The following is a 20,060-nucleotide window of genomic DNA, read 5'->3' on the forward strand; positions in this document are numbered from 1 at the left end:
CTTCATGAACGTTTTTCTATTCCATATATAATTTGGTTTTCCCCGTCATTTGTTTCTTGAAGGAAAAAAATATATTAAAAGAAAAAAACCCTGAAAATTTATTAGGGATTTTATTTCTTGGATTATTTTTTTTTTAAGCAGTATATGGATGACTTGCTTGCTGCTTTATCTAACACTTAATACATTGTCTCACATAAAATTGTTGTTCCAGACAACACTGTGAATTTTATCATCAATAACAGTATCATATTCATAAATATTTAATAATGAAAGCTCTGGATATATGCTTCCCTAAGCAACAACAAAAATAAGAAACAAACCCCACTGTTCATGGCACCCTGAAGAAATCAGATTCTTAGACATTTAAACAAGCTGAGAGCATGATCTTTAGCAAGGACCCCAAAACAATATTATATTGTTAAAGCATTAAGTAGATTTCAATTGTACGAATAACTACTTGTGGAGGACAAAACAATATAGTGAGATATGCTATTTTAGATGCAATACAACTTCTGTTTTTGAATTAGGAAAGTAGTACAGTAAAAATATAGATAATTTCTTACCTATTAAAGAAAGTCTCTAGTTGCTATATTTAATTTTATAGTCTCAGCTGCAATGATACTTCCTACACTTATTACTCTTGTTTATTTTTTCTTGACCTTTATTCAAATCATGGCATGGAAAGATATTGGTAGGGTGACTTTCTTGTACTTCTAAATATTAAGGTTCAGTATGAATTTATGTATGACTTTTTCATTTGCCATTAAATTCATTCTAGATATTCTTCAAATCATGTACTTCAGCTGATCTGAAACAGAATGATATTTTTTACCTTTGAAGATTGTAGCCTTTATTCATGTTCTTGTTTACTCCAGCTGAGTTAACTTTCATTGGCAACCTCCTCCTTGGCTTCTCTGGCTATTAGTTCCATCCTATAGGTACTAGGGAAGCTTGTAAACAGAGAAAAGTTTTGAAAATTAATACAGAAATCTATGGTAAAAATAAATTCTCATTTATTTTTAGCTTTATAATGTTTTTATATTTTCATTAACAGTGAAATAAAGCTTTATTGTCTTTGAATTGTTTTTCTGAATTGGTCTACAATCTGTTGGGTAATTCTTATGCTACTGTTTTCTCTTTTGTTCTGCACTAAAAGAAGAAACAACAGATTTATACTCTTCATTTTCGTCTTCTTACTTTTCATCTTATTGTCATATCTTTGGTTCATACTGTGCCTGTCTAAGAAGTTAAAACAAGAAATTAATAAACTGGTGTTTGTATCAAGTATATATATATTATTTTCCTGTTGTGAAATAAGGAAATTCTACTAAAGAAAGATGTTAAGATTTGACAGTCACCGTTTAACACAGAGGAAAAAAGGGACTATTCACTTGGGAAATCATCCCACTGTATGTTAAATTTGTACATGCTGATATCCGATGTCATCCACAGTAATATTTTCTCAGTGTTTGTCATCCATCCAGATATAAGTTAGTGCTGCTTTTAAAGATTAACTTTTGGCGAAGGTCATGTACAGTTGATTCTATTGTTTAACAACTGCTCCATTACATATTTTAGCATGTACATGCAGTAAGTTGTACTTGTGATGGAAAAGAAGATTATTTTGCAAAAGCTAAGATGCAAAATATCTTTTTTTTTTTAATGCTCATTAAGTTTACTTCCTTTGAGGGAATCATGTGGTAAACAAGGTCTGTTTGATTTGTTCTTAATACAGATTTTCACATGGAGAGTTATTTTTGGATATTTTATTGGAATAGATTTTACTTAGTTACTTCTAAAATTAAATAAAACTCACAGAGGGTTTCTAAATAAAATGACATTGAAAATAAATAGACATACTTTATGCTGTGAATCAAAAGCAAGGATGTCAATATCATGCATGACAAATAGATGAAATACTTTTTATATAATCCTCAAAGGATAATGGAATTTTTTTGATCTTGGAAGATGTTTTTTCAACCTACGTCTAAATGTCACTTCATCAGTTTTCCAGCTACTGTAATTTTCTTGGATAAGCTCACATAGATTTTCTTTTACTTTGGGTGCCATTTGAAATTGATTTTTTTTTTTTTTACCAAGTCATGAATCTGTATGAAAACTATACTCAAATACAGGGCCGTTAGTAGGTATTTTTCTAAGACTTTTTTTTACATAAAATTTACCTGTTTTCTTCTCTGACTATGTAAGAATAGATAGCCAAACTTTTGAAAAAAAAACACTGATTCATCATTAATAGAGATTTTGACCTGGAAGTCTCAACTTCTTGATTTTTAAAAAAAATCTTTATTTGTAACAACTGTTTAGACATGATTTCCTGATTTATATTTCCTAACTGTGCTATGAAAGAGAAGACATCTTCAAGTCCCATGGATATAATACTCTTTAGAGTAAAAGTACTGACAGCTATGGAGACAGAAGAAAAAAAGTGAGAACAAAGTGATTTATTAAAAATAATTCCCTTCTCTGGTAAAACAATAACAATAATCTTGACTTCAAAAATCTCTTTCTTAATTAAAATTGCTTTCTTATTTTTAAAACTGTTGAATTAAACAAGAACGTGTTCACTATCAGGAGAGGGAAATGCTACTCCTCCCCTCAAATCCCCAAATGTTAGAAAATAAGTACTGTGAGGTTCAGATATGCATGCAATTAACTCAACTAAGACAACCAGTATGCTTTACATGAAGGGGAACATTTTAAAAAGGAATAAGTACTAATGCTCGATTTCTTTTTTTTTTTTTTTTTTTTGCTTTAATCATCACAGGTATTAAACTGGGAAAAGCTCAAAAGTAATTATGTTATCAAATTCAGATAATGTAATATAAACGGGATTGAAATGTTCTTCTTATGAGCAGAATGAAAGTAACATGGGGAAATCTATAGCAAAGGTTCTAGAAGAATTAGTGTTAAGAGAAGACTGTATATATTCCAGAAACAAAAAAGTGCTACTAACCTGAAATTAAAGGTAAAAGAAATTAAGGTCAGAATTATCACCATTGTATTGCAGCAAGACCTTTAAAGAGTTACTAAAAAAAAATAATCTGTATGTTAGCAAAATTCCAAGAATCATCAAAAAGATGAATAATCTAATGTCATGAACAATACTCCATTTACTGCACAAATATCTAAATGCAATGTAGTTTTGTTTAAACTATCTGACTTAAATAGGTGATAAAAAAGTACCTAAGACTGGAAAAATGCAGATGAAATATCTGTCTCTAGACAGAGGAAAAAACTCTCTAGGCAACAATAAAATAGGCAGTTTTTTAATGAGAATATATGGGCAAGAATCACAAGGGAAATTATTAATAAACATTTGTACAATAGTGATGAGATCAGCAAGAGGAACATAGAATTCTCAGAAATGGATCCCAATAAACCACTGTGCTATATAAAAGAATCAAAGACCTTATGGTTACTGAAGAAGAACTCAAGAGAAGCCTTTCATATGTCATATCTATTACATTTTAACATTGGTAATGTTTTGGCACTATGTTACACAGCAGCCTTAAAAGCAAGGCAAGGTTCTGTCAATAATATTATTAGACACTGAATATGAAACTATCTGTTGAAGAATAAAAACATATTGGTTAGAAACCTTAAGAATTTTATACACACCAATCAAATGAACAGAATTCTTGCTAAGACTATTGGATTTTAACTTTACCTGTTGAACAAGTAATTGATTTGATGTGTACCTCATTTAACTAGTTTTCAGCTCTTAGTCATGCAACTACTTATGAAGCTGTAAGAAGAGAAGTAAGGATGAAATTAGCTTGTAAAAATTTTAAGCAAAACAATTATTTACTCTATTATAAAATGATGTAATAAAATACACTATATAGTACTAACTAAAACATTTTTTTTGCAACCTACTGTTTCAGACTTGAAATTTTAATGAGTTTAGCAACTTATGTGATTTAAAAATCTGGATTTAATTTGTTGACATAAATCCAATTCATAAACTCCCTTCCCACTCTCTTATCTACTACTTACGAATAATGTGCACAACTCAACATCAAAACTATTGGTCTTTTAAATTTTATCACTGCTGCACTCTCATAACTCTTCTCTAAAACTTGCCAGTCATTCAGAAAAATTAACTTGCTCTTTGTTGTCTTATATTTGGTCTAGGAAGGTGTATATTAATTGTCTTATAATAAGTCTATAATTATTTTCCAAGAGGAAAAAGATAGTAAAGGTTGTTTTCTTTTAAAGGATCTGGTTGTCATTGTGCTACTTTATAAAAATATTACTGTAAATTTATATTTGCATCAAGAAAAACTAGGCTGGGAGGAATTCACAGCTTTGTTTTTCTAGATCTTTCTCTCTTCAGACTCTTCATATATGATTCAAATCCAAAGTAATACATTTAAATACTGGTTTAATTTCAGAAATAGAGATATTAGAAAGTATGACCACAAAGGTCCCTTAATATAATTCAAATGTTGAACAGCAAATTTTTTTCAAATCCCTTCAGAAGAGGATTTATAAACATATTTACTTTGATCATAGGTTGGCATTGGACAGTTTTAGTGAAAAAAAAAAATATATGTATATATGTTTAAAGTCTTCAGCTGATGGACTAAGTTTATCATGGGCCAGTAAGTGCCATGACCTAAGAGATAATGCATCTAGCCATGTATGGAAAATTCATCTCAGTTAGAATAAGTATGGCTGCTTTCATTGCAACTCTTTTAGATGTTGAAGAAAATAATGTGTCATCTAATTACGATTAAAGATGCAATTTTCCTACCACTTTTAGCCCTTTGGTGTTAAGCCTTTTAGTGCAGAGTGTATGGATATTTCAGGGAGCAGACCAGGACTCTAGTTTGTCAGTCACAGATATGTCACAATAAAGATCTTTCTGGTGTCATGACCACTGGATCTTTCACTACAGAATGTCTCCATTGCAAAAGGCAAAAAAATGTCCCATGCTGCTGTATGTGCATTTTGTCCCATGCTACCCCATGCATTTTTATGTTGTCTTGCTTTTAATTCCATCAGATTGTGGCAGAACTTTGATGAGCGCCCAAATTATTAGACACTTATTAAAAATAAATAAATAAAAAGGCAGGAGGAGAACCTACTTGTAATTCAGTAGCTGTCTACTTTCAGAAGAGAGCTAGATGTAATAGACCAGGAGTTCCTATGGATGCCTAAAAGCTCCTGATCACATGCTGTACCAATAACAGATATAAAAAAGCAGCTCAACAGGCTTCTTGCCTTGTTTTTTGTTGATTTGGGTAAAATTGGACACTTATTTTGGGAGAAATTTGTTTTTCTTAGTGCTAAAAACATAAAATTCAAGCCAAATACTATCTAAAATGTGTGGAATGGTTCTGTCTCTTTTTGCCTATTTTTGTTACCAAGACAGGAATTTTGCTTTCTTAAGTGTCTTGCTGAACAACAGCTCTGGAAGAAAAGTAGAAAGTACCCATAAATTTAAAACATACTTCAAGAAGAGAAATTATTTTGGTTTTGTAACAACTAAAGGGAGGGCCTGCAGAAAAATGGAGCCAGGTTCTTTCAGTGCTGCCCAGAAGTGATGGACTCAAAGTGAAATAAGACAGGTTCTCTCTGAATATCAGGAAATACTTCATTCCCTGTGAGAGTGACCAAGCACTGTCACAGCTTGCCCATCTACTGATTTTTAAAATATCCGTTTTTGGAGATGTTGAAAGAGTGTTTAAAGATGATCCTGGCTCACTGCTTGAGCAGGGACATTAGACCACATGCTCATCAGAGGTTGTCAGGGTTTAAGCCCAGCCAGAGCTCAGCCCCCTACAAATATTCTCTCACTCCCTCACAGTGGGACAGGGAGAGAATGTGAAGAGTAAAAGTGACAAACTCATGGGTCAAGATAAGGACAGTTTAATACATAAAGGAAAAGCCAAATTTACATGTGAAATAACCCAAGGAATTTGTTCATCCCTTTCCATGGGTAGGCAGGTGTTCAACCATCCCCAGGGAAGCAGGGCTTCATCATGCATAATGTGACTTGGGATGACCAACATTCTAACTCTGAAACGTCCCCTTCTTCTTCTTTCCCAGATTTTTTTGTTGTGCTAAAACCAGCATGCAGGTACTCTCCAACCTTAATTATCCCATAGTTCTATGTTTTCTTTTATTAAAAGACTACACTATTTCCAAAAATTTTAATATAATGTGCAGAATCTTGCTTCAATACTCTAGTTATCCTCTCCCTATAACAACCAAAATCATTTAGCTGCAAATGAAAACTAGTTTTAGCAAAGAGTTGCAGATATTTTAATTCCAACAAGAAAGTCTGTTGAGATAATTGTCTAGAGAAAATTAAAATTATGTTTAAGAGAAGGCAGATAATTCTTTAAAAAGGAAAAAAAAATTGATTTTATTATATTATGATTTCTTACAAGGCAAGACTGGCATGTCTTTTCACTGATCAAGCTGTATCTGGATAAACCGAATGCAGTAGACATTTAATTCCATGTAGGGGTCAATCCCTGCATCTCAATCTGTCTACAAATGGTCCTAGATTTTTGTGAGTACTACAAGATTAACAATGTGCCTTCATTCAGCACCATAAGCTTTGTTAAGGTGTGTAGTGAGACATTCACAGAGATATATCCTCCAAGTTCTTCAACAAGATACTCTGGACAGTAACTGAACACAAATTTCCTGAACCACCAAATGTACTTGATTTACTTTAGGGTAGGGGCTACTGAAACCATGGAAAATTTCAAGGACTGTAAGACCAGAAAGGAATATGTCATGTTCTAAAATAGCCTTGTGCTTCTCATGGTTCACAATCTATATACATGCAATCAAAACCAAATACTGAGTGAAACAAGACTTTTCACTTAATTGGCAGTCATAAACGAACCAATTAAAAAATAGGTAGCAAAAAATGCTGGAGAAGAAATTTCCTTTAATCACAAAAAGCAGATTAGGGGAAGAATTTTGTATGATCCCATGCAGACCATATAAAGTATTTTACCTCAGCAAGACGGGGTAGAAATCCACAAAAGCTCTAAAACACCATATGGGTCCCTTCTAAGATTGCAATTCATTAATAAATTCAACTCTCAGGTCTAATATGGTAGGATTCAGATCAAAAATAAAGAACAAATATAAATATCTACATGTTTACTGTCTTAAAATTCCAATTATGGCCAGGAAAGATCAAGATGCTGGATCTTGCCTATTGCATAGATCTAATTAGGTAACTCAGCCAGCCTGTGCCCAGCTGCAGATCCCCTGGAGATATGGTGCTATATCTGCCAGCCAGATGTGTTATCTCAGCTTTTTTGGAGCATCACAGACATGCCTGTGTTTAGAGAATCAATAATTAAGTCTTTTATCCACATAGTGTTTGGTTTTGTGCATCTCACATTTCTCCAAATCTAGAATAATTTTATGACTTTCTCTGAAGTGCAGTAGTTACAGCAATTCCATCTCTTGCATGTCTTGAATTCTAGAATTTGAGAAGAACTTAAAATTTGAGAAGATTGTGCTCAGAGCCTCAAATTACCTCACATACAGTCATTGCTACCTCTAGCAGAAGCAAAGGATGAAGTAATAGGATCCAGTTCAAAGAACTGACTCAACAAAATAGTTAAAGATTTTGTTTCTTGGAATGGTACAGATGTTGATGTAAGAAAACACCCCTAACATTATATTTCAAATACTCTTTACCAATTTGAAGCATTACATTTAAGTAGATGGCATGAGAAAATATTTGCCATCTTTCCATATGCAGAGATTTATACTTATGAATTCCCTCAGAGCAATGTGGGTGTAGATGTCAACTAAGACATGAATTATAGATCACTGGTTAATGATTTTAAAAGACTTCTTACCAAGTCAGTGCATACTGATGACTTGATTAGATTTGCTAATGTACCTCTTCATGTTCTCTCTGGAAAGCTCCTATATTTTGTCAGATTGTGAACTTTGAGTTTATTCTAAACCTTCAATATTATGACCTACAGTAAGGTGCTATTACAAGTGAGATAAGTAAATGTGATAATTTGCTTTTCTTTGTTTCAGTTTAGATCTAAGACTATTTTATTTATATACCCTAGACTGCATTTTTATAGGTAAAGTGATTGCTGCAGCTATCTGCAAATTTTTTTGCACAAAACTGCTGTTGAAAATTAGTAGAAAGCTAAGTCTAGGGGTCATATTTACTGTTCATGAGAGAGTGTAGTAAAGGCAACACAGGAACGTCTTTTGAATTCATTACTATCGACTAAATTTTTAATGTTATAAAGAGCTTCAAATAATTCCCAGACAGAAAGGATAACAAACGAGGAAAAGATTAAGTTACAACTCTTAACTAGTAGGTACGAGAACAATTGTCTATAACAGTGCAGAAAGGAGAAAAAATATACTGAAGAAAAAGCTTACAGTAGGTGCTATGTGTCAGAGGCCTTGTGAATGAGGAAGACTATGCTGCTGCAGAGAATGCAAATGGCTTTGTGGAATGTGTAAGAGTACAACCTAAAGATAGCAGTGATATCACTCAGCAATGATAAAACTTCTGATAAACTGTGTCACATCTTGGGAAACTTATTACAGTTTGTGCATTTCTAAAATGTAAACCAATTTTTAAAAGTTCAGAGGAGATCAATGCATGTGATCACTGTTCTAGAAATCTTTATTTTTGAGTAAAGACTTACAAAAGTCACTTCAAATACTCTAACTAGAAACTAATGGGATTCTTTGATACTTTTCAAATATGTTAAACATAGGTTCAATAAAGTGAACTGCTTTCCTTTCCACTATGGGCTTGAGAAGAAATACTAGGTTACCATTGAAGCAAAGCAGATTAAGTTAGTTTTTACAGCATACCACCATAGTCTTCAAGATTAAGAGGAAAAGAGTATTTTGCTGCTTCAAAAAGGAAGGACGTAACCTTTTCTCTGTAGCGCTGAAAAGGACAATAGGCTAGGGTGGAGGACAGACACATGGGGAATGACACACACCAAACATGTTGAAAATGTTAGAGAAATGCACCTGTGGATAATCTAGAGATGTTGCTTCATGTCTTCAAGAATGGAATACTATGAAGGACACAGCACCAAATGTTGGTTTAACAGCCAGTTGTCTATGGTAAATTATCAGAAGAATGCACTTTGCACTTGATGTAGAACGAAGAAAAACACCTTACATGCAAAGCCAAGTATTTATGGTTAGTGAAATTTAAGTTTTCAAAATCCATCAAAGAATTATTATTAGTCTTGTTACAAAGACTAATAATACAAAGTTATAGTCCAATTTTTCTAATTATTGCATCTCATTTCCAACAACTATACCATTAAAATTGATGTACAGTTTCCTCTTTCCTACTGTTTATGCACACCCTTCCTACAGTCCTCTGGATTCAGAGATAGAAGGCTTGAGCCAGTCATTAGCATCCTAAGTTATTTCTCAAAAGAGCTTAATCCTGATGATTTCTTACTCCTGACTCTGGTTGGAGTGATTCCTTTTTATTTTTTATAATGTGTATTATACCTTAACATCCTTCTTCCTGGGTTCAGCACACAGTTTTAGATCCACAAAGACTATGTATGGTGTGATTTACTTATGTTGGATATGTTTCCCTCTTTCTCTCTATTACTCTTGAAACAAATGATACTTAACTCCCAAGGTTGTTTTTCTTTAATAACCAGTAATTGATCGTTGTAAATGGGACCTGGGGTCTCTGGATTCATCCATTGTTTTGTACTTTCAAGGCCTTTGCTGCCATTTTAAGCTTGCACTTTTGGGGACCACTGATAAATTCCTTTTTTTCCTGTAATGGCCCTCAGCCTGTGGCTTCCTGATATTACAGTCAACATTTAATAGAACAGCTTTCTCTGAAATAAATGTTTCATTAATAGTTAGCTCTGTGCAAAGAATTATGTACTAGAAGTCACATATACTTACAGGCACATACATATAATATACAATGCTCTGGAAACTGTTTGCCACCAGTATCCAGTAGCTAAAAGAATTATCCATGGTGTGTTATCAGAACTACTCTGCAATAGTAATTACATCTAATTATAGTAGGAATAGGATTAAATGCATTTTGAAGGTGTCTTTTAACACTATAATTCTGTTTTATGCTCTGTGCCATAATGATGGACTTCTGCCTCTAAGTTAATTACTCAGGTAATAAAAAAGGATATGTAATAATAGGTTAATAATAAGCTAGTGTTCACTCCTATTCCAACTTGTATTTATAATGGTATTTAGTATCTGTTGAAAGAGCTATGATAGCAGGAAAAAAGCTGTATGAGCACATATGTTATGCTACAGCAAGAAGCCAACACTGCCCAAGAAGGATTATGGTCTAATTTTACATTATTCAGTGACAAGCTGTGATAAAAATCTTATCTAAAAGACATTTATCTCCATCAAAATGTTCTAAGATTTTACAGAACTAAAGTGTAGGACTTTGTTTTTCTGTTTGTGTTGGGACACTGAATTAGCACTTCTTGCCCAATAGATTGAACATAATTTTTATCTATTCTCATGAGAATGGATACTCTATTGCCATGAATTAAATCCTCCATCATCTTCTGTGAACACTGGGCACATGCAACAAACATTTTTATGAAGGGTTTACAGAAAGGACTTAACAGTGTTATTAGAGTTAAAAACTGTAGCACTTTGTGTGTCTGTGTATGGGCTCTCACATCATTACTGAATGAGTGTGACAATGACATGGGCGTGCAGTGTTCTGAGAGTGGCAATAAGCCTTATGCTGCTTTGGAGGAAGACGCTGTGTGTGATAACCAGAGATAAAATTCAAAGCTGTACTGATGTTACCTGATGTGAACTCTTAGGGAGCAACAGCTAAATCACCCATCTGAAAGGATTGCCAAGACAACTCAGATACTCTCTGGAGTATCTGAATTTTTGCCTGTGTGACTGTGTTTTTCATCACATACTGTCACACCAGCTGTACAAAACAACCTACAAAAATATGTCTCTGTGTTTACAAGTATATATTTATAAGTTGTACTTAGTTGTATAAATTTTAAAGTATTGATGGGTATAAGTCTTGTCTGAATATATATCATAAGAAATGCTAATTCTTTGAAAAATAATTTTCCTATAAAAGTGTAAAACCAATAAGAAATTAAAATAAGTATTTATATTTATGAAATTTGTCTATCTTTAATGGATAATTTGGAAGTTAACAGCAGACATAAATAGGAATTTTACTACCACTTTGCATATTAATGTCTGATTAGAATTTTTAAAACAAAAATATCAACAATTAGTTGTCATAGATAGGATTTTACAGTCACAAGCAAATATAAATTATTACTGATACTTGTGGCAAAAGAACAATTATAAACTGTGTATAATTTATCTTCTTTCCACTCTGTCACTCTGATAAGCCTTGTCTTTGTAAAACTTACTATCTTTGAGATCCCTATTGAGACCCTATCTATGAGATCCTTATTGCAAAAGAGGATTTAATTCACACTGCTCAATATTTAAGAGGTTCTTTGAAGACACAGAGTGAAATCAGTAACCAGAAAAAAACCAAGGAATTCAAAAGTATTTCTCTTTACAGCCACAAAATATATTCATATAAAAGAAAATTTTAAAACTTTACAAATTTTTTTAAAGAAAATTTACTATTGTTGTTTTATAGATTATGCTACCTGAAAATGGGGAAAACTGTAATTGAAAAATGCAGGCATTTGCAGCTTGTATTGGAGTGTGCACTGTTCTCAGATCCATAAAATAAATATGATCAAATGTATTCTATATAATGATAGTTCAAAGTGGCAAATAGTTTATATGAATTAAAGGTGACAAATGACTAAAAAATATTGTTTGCCTTGTCTGTTTTAAGAAAGCAAGCAGTAGCAATTATATTAGTATCCTTGCAGTGAGGAAGAATTTGCAAGATATCCAAAAACAGTATATGGTATAAATAATTTATGGAAAAGATCATTAAGAAATAAATATGTAGGTTTTTGTTAGGTCAAGATTTTACTTTCTGAACATATGAAAAAGATTTTTAAGCACTCAACAGTTACAAAGAAGATCTGGGAATCTTCTGGAATTTTCTGTAACATATAAGGAAATATTTTCTACCAGAATTCATAGAAAAAAAGAAATTAATCTAGAATTTCTTAACACTTTTTCAAACTCATTGCAAAAACTTCAAATTCTCAATTGCATTCCAAAATTCATAAAAATATTAAGAAATCAGATAGTGAGAGACTGTAGGAAAACATTTTAAAAAATTTAAAAACCTCATTGTTTCAAATGGACAAATATGTTTATAAACTCACAAATTTATGACATATTTTTAAGTCCTCCTCTGAATCCTTTCAGAGAAGAAAGAGGATTATCTGAGGTCAGATTATGGGGAGAATATTAATAATTATGATCTCATATCATGTGAGTGCAAGTGATCCCCGTCACAGCACTGAAATCATTGATATGAAGATTCATTTCATAGCAGCAGCTCAGGTACTGCACTTAGAATTGTTCTTGTTATATATTCAAGGATAAAGTGATGCAAAATGTTTCTTTGCAAAATGTGTTGGCTACAAAAGGTGTAGAGCAAGAAAAGGTATTATTGGGATAATCGGTTGTTTACAAAACTGAGGACAGGTTTTCAGCTGCAAAAATCAAAGGAAAATCGGTTTATCATTAATGTTTTTAGTCAAAAATTGAAAATATAAAGCAGTTAAGTCCTCTGAAATCTAAAAAAGAGGAATAGAGTTCTTTCATCATTTATTATTCAGATTTTTCTTTTCTAAACAGAACAGATTCTTTAGGTATAATCTGCATAGATTAAATTAATAACTAAATTTGAGTCTAAAAATAGTTTCAAAAATACCTTTTGACTTTCAGAATACTGATCCACAGAAGAAATATATTTGTCCTCTTTCCTTTGATTCCTGGTGAATTCTTTGGAAAAAGGATTGATAGAATGTGTTCTGAATAATTTATAGTCATGAGTATAATTTTCAATCAGTTAGATGGAAATGCTTCATAGTGAGGTAAGACAAAAAATTTATCTCTTTTAGTTATTTGTAGAAAAGAAGAGATATAATAGTGGTATATGATTTTATTTTCTCTCAGTCTGAATTTAAAGTCTTAGCAAGGCTGAATGTATTTTATCACAGATTATAGAGCCTGTATCTGGTTATTTGCACATTTGTGTAGGGGTGGCACTTGACATGGAGTCAGTTGGGACCATTTCCATCACTCACCTCTCATCCTCTGACCATGGGCGTCCCCCTTTCCCCACAAGACTGAGTGTGGATGGCACCAGACATGGTGCCATGAAACATCAGCATGTGTTTTGTCATAAAGCCTACATCACATCTTTTCCTTTTTTAGATTCCTGCTGTTATTACCATGTAGAAGAGAATTAGAGAATCATAGAATCATTGAACAGTTTGAACTGAAAGCGACCTTGAAGAACACCAACTTCCAACCCCCCTGCCATGGTCTGAGATGCCTTTCACTAGACCAGGTTGCCCAAAACCCCATCCAGCCCGGCCTTGAAGCTGTCCAGGGGTGGGGCACCTGTTTCACCTCATCACTCTCACAGAAAAGAATTTTTTTTCTGATATCTTAATCTAAGACTAGCCTCTTTCAGTTTAAAATTTTTGCCTTCTGTTGCTATGTGCCCTCGTAAAAAGCCCTGCAACTTTCCTGTAGGATTCCCTCAAGGTATTAAAACTTCAGTTGTATCACTAACATCTGGTAGGTGTGCTTGAGATCAAGATGATTATATGAGCCCATACCAAGCTTTCATGAATGCCAATGACAAGATAAATGACTATTTGTGGTAGCAGAGAACAGAGGTAAGACTATAACTTAACTATTGTAGAATCATGTTGATCAAAGAAAATGTTTATTTTTCTCAATGCAATTACTTCTTGTAAAGAAATCCTAAAAAAAAAAAAAGAGGAGTGACCATTTTAGAAAAATAAATGAAAGCAGTTATCAATATATTTTAAGTTCTAAACAGAAGTAAAAGAACAGGCATTTCTGATCGTTTAGCTGCGACTTCCTCAAAGTGAACTTTTCTAGCTAACATTATTTTCTCTTTCATTCTTCACACTTTCACCTTTATCCTTCTCCTTTGATCCATTTTACCATTTTCTGTCCCAACATCTTATTTTATCCCTTATCTTCCTCGTTCCTTTATCTCACCATTTTCAAAAAATTCTTATTTCTCACTCTTAGCAACAGTATATCAGAGTTCAGGGTGTTCAAGTTGATTGATTTTCAAATATGAAAAATAAAATAAAATTAAACCCCAGAGTTTTTTTACAGAATTGTAACCAGGGCCTTTGTCAAGTTATCTATTGAGCATGCAAACACACGCACGCACAAATAAACAAACAGGCAAACAAAAATAAAACCCACCAAAAAACCCCAAGCAAACATGATATCAAGGAATGTAACACTGAAACCATACTGCTTTAAAATTTGAAGGTTGGGAAAGGGAACAATGGACTGGGGTCCCTTTTCTAACTTCCTCTTCTTTCCCCATCTGAAAGTTAAAAGAACAAGGCAACTGACTATTGGACTATTGCTGAATGCAGCCTCGGGAGACTTTCAGATGTGTTCCCCAGAGACACCATAGAAAATGTTTTTTTTTTTCCCCTGATGCTTTTGTTTGTTGCTCACGTTAGCTGTTCATGCAGTTGGCTGCTCTGCTGGTCTCTCTACTCTTTAAGCAGGACAGTAAAGTTGGGTGTCCAGTCTCAGTTTAGAAATTCTGAGAATTAGGAAACAAAATGTGAGAGCATTGTGGGCACAGACTGGTTAAATAGATTTTGAAAATAGTTTTTCAAAATGCTTCAGACACAAGCTGGGGGTCTTACCTGTGTAAGATACAGATCTTAAAACTTAGACCACTGTTTTTGTTATTAATTAAGTTTGTGAAATTAAGTTTTTTGTGAATGTTAAAGAAACAAGTGATAGAAGCTAGATGGGGAAGCTAGAATTCAGAAAACATTTACTGGCATGTTTAATTCTGAAAATCTTCCACTACTATTTTAACTCCATTTTTACAGCAGTAGTATGAAAGAAGATATTTATTTTTAAGAATTCAGCCTTGATGAATTATTGCCAGAATTATGCATGGTGGAGTTCAGCCTTATTTAATTTTTTTTAGATTAAATTTAATGAGAAGGGATTGGTTTCTAGCAGCAACTCCACGGCTTATCTTGTGAAATTTATAAGTTTTTTTTTTTAAAAAAGGTGATCAAAAGAAAGTTCCCTGCATACAAATGTAATAGTATGCTGTAAATCTGAAAATTATGGATTTTTCATAAGTTATTGAGTCTAACTTAGGAAGCAGGGAATTTGATTTCTAAGAACATCTATCAAAGGTGAGATCACTAAGTTAATATACTCTTTGACAATTAACAGAAAATGTCCTTGTCTCATTAAAACAAAACTTTAGATTAAATATAGTGAATGCAAATATCAGAAGATATACTTTTTTAGAATTCATGAAGTTCAAGTCAAAGGAAAAATACTTAGTTATTATTTTAAAATATGTCCAAAACTAAGAATCCATTTTTTAAAATTAAATTTCTTTGATGTTTCTCAAATTTGCACAATATAATAATGAAATAGCGGCTAATAGTCTCTCAAGTGCAAATAATTTTTCAACACACTTATGTTTAAAGAAAACTTTTGTCAGGTAGAATAACCTGAAAACTGCTGAGCTTATGCTAGTAGCTACAATGGTTGAGTCTGTAAAAACAAAATGTTCATACATAACATACTTAAACAAATCTCTGTATAAATTTTAATGGATATTTGTTCTTTTTTTAATTAGCTCTTTTTCTTAATCTTTTAATTTGAATATTTTCTAATCTTGCATGAAGTGCAGGTTTTCTACAGTTAATGAAATGTATTTACAGTATTGCCTATGTATTCCTGCTGTGTCCTGTTTGTGTAAGCCATCTTGTCTTTCAAAGTATCCCTATGGATCATGGGAGATAGTGTTTCTTGTGAAAAACAAAATATAACAGAAGCACAGAAGTTCTCAGAGCCCAATTAGAGGGAAGGGTGGATCTAATGGCTCATAGAAAGAAAGGCAAAGTGTCTTTTAGCTGCTGCAGGTGCAGCACTTCAGCAATTTCTTAGAGGATGTACAGTTGCCTTTTAGAAAATGCTCCTAATTTGTTATGTCTTGGGCTTTGACCGGGTTAACAGTTGTTCTTGTCCTTTGTATCCACCTTTTTATTTCTTTATTTGTGTGCTTTGTGCTTGTAAGCCTTGACTGGGGTTGAGTTTAGTCTTATATTTCCTATAGAGTATAAACCTTAAGAAAACTTAATAAGTTTTCCCTATAATGTCCTTAAAAATAATGAATTTCTTTCCTTTTTGGAGGGAAGCTTAAAAACAAGACCTTTTATTGACAACAATGTTTATTTCTGTCCCTTTTTCCAGAATCAAAATATGCTCCCATTTCTGTGGAATGTGAATTTTTTGAAATGGTTCCAAAAATACAAGAAAGATAATATTTTTCTTCTTGGCTTCTGTTATGTGCCACAAAGAACAGAACAATGAAGGAGAGATCTATAATCAATTGCTGTCACTTAACACAAATTCAAACTATTTCAAGGAGAAAGGTTCTGCAGAAGGAGCTTTGATGTAGCTGATAGAATGTGAAGAGAGTCATCCAGGGATCTAGACTTCTAAGGAGCTAAGAAGTGCAGATCTCAAGGTAATGCTGTAATGTGCAAAAGCCCATGTGAAAATCATGCTCACAGGATTCTGATAAATTACTAGGTGTTACTGACTACAAGAGTTGAGTATGCGGGTGCAGGATTTAGAATGCAGTATTTGTGGTTTATACATTTATTTTTCATCTCTGATTTACTATGCTTGAGGGATGGTTGAAAGAACTCCTGCTCTAGTAAACCCCAAGACCCCTCCTTGCTGACATAAACAAGTTTATTTCCCATAAACTCAGGACTACTGAGACTAAGGAATATGCCACCTGTTCTTGTTTGGTGCAAGTACAATTTTTCAACATTAAAAACAGGCTTTTGGAATTGTGGAAAGCTGGTCTATAGGACCTATAGACTACCTTTTATTGTTAATTTATGTATAGAAACAATTTATTTTGTCTTTTTTAACCATAGACACATTAAGTTCTAGCTGGGCTTTTACCCCTCTAATTTTTCCCTGCATCAATTTATTACATCTTTGTCATTATCCTGACTTGTCTCTCCCTTTTTCCAAAGGGAAGAAACACTCCCTTTTCTCCTGAGTTCCAGCCAAAGCTCTCTGTTCAGCCAGGCTGGTCTTCTTTCCTGCCAATCCATCTTTCTTCACATGGTGATAGCATGTTACTGCCTCTGTGAGATTTCCTTCTTGAAGAATGTCCAGATTTTGTGTACTCTTCTGCCCTTCAGGACTGTCTCCCAAAGGACTGTCTCATCCAGTCCCCTAAGCAAGCCAAAGTCTTTCCTTTGGGAATCCAAGGCAGATGTTGTGCTGACCTCTATCTTTAGATCCCTGATAACCAAAAACTCATAATATTTCATGATCAGCATGCCCAAGACTGCCTCCAAGCACCATATTACCCACCAGCCCTCTTTAAACAGATCCAACTGCGTGGCTTCCCTAACTGGATCCTTCACCAGCTCTTTCATCTTTACCCAGGCAGAAAAGCCCTAATTCTTATGTGATCATTCTCAGGGCACTTACATGGCTCCTAACATCAATAACCCTTGCATCTTTCCTGCCGTATGCAGGTCTCTATCACATCACAGAACATTACAGTTCCTGCTTAGCTGGTATGACAACAAACAAATTTGTGTTTTGCTCTGTAATATGATATGACATTGTCTGATGAGATCCCAGAACACTTAACATAACACTTCCTAGGATTTATAAACTCTCTTACTGAGTGATACTTCATATCAGCAGGTGATTCCACCTAATATATCTTCTTGAAATATGTTTGTGAAATAAGAGACATATTGAGAATTAACAAATAGGATTTTTAGGGCAAACAAATTATGTTAGCCTTAACTACAAATATGATAAATAATTTTCTCTTACAAATGTACCCACATCAAACGCTTTATCTGCAAATCGTTATCTTCCTAAAGCTCCTCTTTCTCTAATCTTAAAGATTTTTCTGCCATCTATATTTCTACTAGGTTAGTCTAAGATCATAGGATCTCTGGGAAAGTCACAGACAGATTTCTGAGTGTAGGAGGAAGAGGAAATTGATCAGGAATAGAAAGCATGTGTTTACTAAGGGTAAGTTATGTGTGGTCAACTTAGTTTCCTTCTGGGATAATATGGTGGGTTTGACCCTAGCTGACTGCTATACCCAGTCACTACTCTCTCACTCCTCATCAAAGTGAGGAGAGGAAAAGAAGATGTAAAAGCTCATGGGCTGAGGTAAAGACAGAGATCAATTACTGTCATGGGAAAAACATGATTAAGGGAAGATTACTGAATTTATTGCCAATTAATAACAGAGTAGGACAGCGAGAAAATAAAGACAAACATGAAAATACCTTCTCCATATACTCACCTTCTCCACAAGCTCATTATCATTCATTCATTCTTCTACCTTCTCCTATTATCATTGCAGGGGGTTACGGAATGGGGATTGCAGTCTGTTTATAACACTTCATCTCTCCTGTGCCTTCCCTCTTAGGCTGTTCTACAGCAAAGGATTCCCTCCCATGGGAGACAGTTTTTCATTAATTGTTGCAATATGAATCCTTCCTGTGGAGAACAGTCCACCTGAAACAGATCATTTCAATGTGGGTACTCCAGGGGCACAGTTTGTGCCAGGAAAACTGCTCCTGTGTGGGCTTCTCTCCACGGGACACAATTCCTGTTGGAAGTCTGGTTGTTCTTGGCATCTCCTAGGGCTGCACCTTCCTTCAGGATGTATCCATCTGTTGCAGCATGTGGTTCTCCATGAGATGCAGTGTAGAGTTGTGCTCCATGGGCTGCAGATAGAGAACATGCATCACCGTGGTCTCCTTCATGGGCTGCAAGGGAATCTCTTCTCCAGGCAGGCCAGTCTATGCAGCAGCTGCACATGGGAAGACTAGAAACATAAAGGAAAAGGACATATTCAGACATAGTATAAAGATTTGTTTTCATCTTGAAGGTAGTAAAGCCTTGGAACGGGTCACATAGTCTCTTAGTCTCTGGCCTTAGAGTTTTTTAAGTATTTTTTTTTTTACAATTCACATTTATCCCTTCATAGGAAAATTAAAGAAAGTGAAGAATTGTTTTATTTTGTTTGAATTTTTTTTCTTTTTGTTTCCATATCTAGATATCTCCTGAAAGACTGAGAGATTTTTTTTCCCCTGGTAGACTACAGAAGCAACGATCACTGACAGGTAAGAGTATAGTTCAGATTATGGAGAATTCAATGTCTTTTCAATATATAATGAGGTGTTAAGAAAGCAAAAAAACCAACTTTTTAAGGTCTGTGGTGGATGAACAAGGGGCAATGATTTTAAACTGAAAGATAGTAGATTTAGACATAAGGAAGACATTTTATACAATGTGGGTGGTGAGGCTCCAGAAAGGTTTACTCAGAGAAGTTGTGGATATCCCAACACTGGCAGTCTTCCAGGTCAGGCTTGAATGAAAGGGACCTGGTCTAGAGAAATATGTCCCTCCCCTTGGCAGAGGGCTTGGACTAGATGATCCATCTTCAAAGGTCCATTCCAGCCTAAACTGTTTTATGATTCTATGATTCCATGAATGTCACACCCTTTAGAAAATAGGATCATGAAAGTCAGTGTTTTATGATGCAGGTTCCACACACACGCTGAAAATCAAATTTTTGCTTGGAATGTATGACTAGAATTCTAAGACACTACTTTGTTCATTTTCTGTGCATATTTTAAAAACATAGTTGTCATTCAAGCAGGTTTATTACGTGGCAGATACATATTTCTGCGGGTAGAGAAGGGTTGACCACATTTTCATCTTATTTTCATTATGCTTGAGGTTTATGATGACAAATCTTTTACCCTCTTTCTCTCTCCTTCTTAGTTTAATACCCTGCA

The sequence above is a fragment of the Sturnus vulgaris genome, chromosome 3 (assembly GCF_052056855.1).
Source record: "Sturnus vulgaris isolate bStuVul1 chromosome 3, bStuVul1.hap1, whole genome shotgun sequence".
NCBI lineage: Eukaryota > Metazoa > Chordata > Aves > Passeriformes > Sturnidae > Sturnus > Sturnus vulgaris.